This window comes from Lagenorhynchus albirostris, chromosome 2, assembly GCF_949774975.1.
Source record: "Lagenorhynchus albirostris chromosome 2, mLagAlb1.1, whole genome shotgun sequence".
In the NCBI taxonomy this organism is placed as follows: Eukaryota; Metazoa; Chordata; class Mammalia; order Artiodactyla; family Delphinidae; genus Lagenorhynchus; species Lagenorhynchus albirostris.
Genome location: NC_083096.1, coordinates 59912559 through 59914942, shown reverse-complemented (window position 1 = coordinate 59914942; position 2384 = coordinate 59912559). Strand labels below are relative to the sequence as shown.

Sequence of the window (2384 nt, the reverse complement as noted above, 5' to 3'; positions counted from 1 at the left end):
AAAAAAAAAAAACCCAGGGCACTAAAAATGCAACAATTAAATATTGTGTTTGTGATAAGAAAGTGAGTGTCTCTAATGAACTAGGGAAAAGAATATTCATAAATCAGGTGGTTTCCAATTCTTTGCTTTCTACAAAATGGAAGATGTTAGTTGATGGATCATAAAGAATCATTTTTAGTGAACAATAACTATTGACTGCTACTGATATAATCCCCCTTTCAGTTCTATCCACTTATATGAATGCAGTTTCTCGAAATTTATACCTATAAAAAATAAAAACATTAACTTACACTAGCAGTAAGTAATATCCATCCAAGAATACAGAAACAGAAAAAATAAAATAACCTCATCTGTTTTATCAAGATATGCATTTGCAATAAAATTTTATTCCATTGAATAGCTATCAAAATGTGTAATATACCTGCATTGTTTTGACTGATTCTATAGTAATACTATATAGGATAATGATTCAATTTAAAGTAGACTTTTAACACCTAGAACCTTATGCTAGTACATAAAACAAAAATTTTAAATGGCTGTTTTTACTTTCTTTTTCTTTTTCCTTAAGAGCGAGCGGCCCTTGTGGTGGCAGTTTGGGGTGGGCACCGCCAAGGTGAGGGGGTCTCGCCTCCTGCACGCTGGTAGACTGATTGTTCCATTATGGGTGGAGGGGATGATGGTAACCTTGTTATCAAAAAGAGGTTTGTGTCTGAGGCAGAATTAGATGAACGGCACAAAAGGAGGCAAGAAGAATGGGAGAAAGTTCGAAAAGTTCGAAAACCTGAAGATCCAGGAGAATGCCCAGAGGAGGTTTATGACCCTCGGTCTCTGTATGAAAGGCTAACAGGAACAGAAAGATAGGAAGCAGCAAGAGTATGAAGAACAGTTCAAATTGAAAAACATGGTGAGAGGCTTAGACGAAGGTGAGACCAACTTCCTTGATGAGGTTTCTCGGCAGCAGGAACTAAGAGAAAAGCAGAGAAGAGAAGAACTGAAAGCACTGAAGGAATACAGAAGTAATCTCAACAAGGTTGGAATTTCACAAGAAAACAAGAAGGAAGTGGAGAAGAAAGTGGCTGTGAAACCCACAGAAACCAAGACCAAGTTCTCCCAGGCAAAGCTGTCGGCAGGAGCTCTGAAGCATAAGAGCTCAGAGAGTGGCAACGGTGTGAAAAGACTGCAATCGGACCCTGACCCAGATGACAAGAATCAATAAGCCCCATCCTGCTTCTCTCGTGGAAGCACATCTCTGAGTGGTCCCTCCCTCCATCGACTGCCCCTCCGCTGCTGTATGTATCGGCATCCTCCCAGGTTTGGGCGCCTACTCTGGGAGCAGCGACTCTGAGTCCAGCTCAGACAGCGAAGGCACCATCAACGCCACCGGCAAGATCGTCTCCTCCATCTTCCGAGCCAACACCTTCCTCGAGGCCCCCTAGTTCCTCTGTTCTTACCGCAGGGAGCTCCTCCCCAAGAGTCGACTGGACAGTTTATTCTGCCTGCAGGCATTACCTCCCACGGAAAAGTCCTTTGCCTGCTCCCTGTTCACGCCAAGACATTTTTAACCTCATCTAAAACTGTGCCAGAATCCACTTGTGGCCCGACTTGGGTTAGTTTTCTCTTTCTACTGCAGTACGGATGCCCAAACCTGTCCCACGGCCTCTGTCCTCACTGATGTAGTAGGGCAGAGGTCAGGGCCCAGCAGAAACTCCGCTAAAAATGCCCTGGGAATATAGGTACCAAGCGGCTTGCAAAGGGTTTGGGTTCTGTTGCTTTCTTGGTTTTTTTTGGTTTTTGTGTCTTTTTTTTCCTTTCCCAACACCACAAAGAAGCAAGGACAGTTATTGAACAGGTATCATTTAAAACATTCTATTCTAGACGAAGGCGCCGTTTGATTATACTGCGTTGTGGAGTGTGCAGGGGGGAGAGAAGGTCTCAGGTGATGGAATGGCGCACTGCCCTGGAACTAACCTATTCTTGATGTTGTGTGACTAAAGATTCTAAACTACAAAAAAAAAAAAAACAAGCAAATTTTAAATGTATTTTAAGAGAATTATGATAATAATCAAAATATTTGAACCATATTATTTTATATTTAGATAAAATTCTGTGGGACTAGTAAAATGAAATTTTTATTTCAAGGAGAAAATAATGTAAAATTTATGACCATTAAAAAAGAAATGTTTGTGCAATTTTTTAATATTTAATCACTATAATATTAAAATTCAAATGCATATGGTGAAAAGAATGATATAATAATTTTGTATTTACTGAGACTTTCCTTTATTAAAAACATATGTTATTTTACTTTATTGAGAATAATTATAATAGCTACTTTAAAATCATTGTCTGTTAGTTCCAACATCCATTTAATCTCAGCGTCTGAT

At 39.6% G+C, this 2384-nt stretch overlaps 1 pseudogene; it reads left to right on the top strand.

Moving 5' to 3' along the window:
- The first annotated feature begins 551 nt into the window (after window positions 1-551).
- On the top strand, window positions 552-1510 carry LOC132515852 (PSME3-interacting protein-like; annotated as a pseudogene).
- The last annotated feature ends 874 nt before the right edge of the window (window positions 1511-2384 follow it).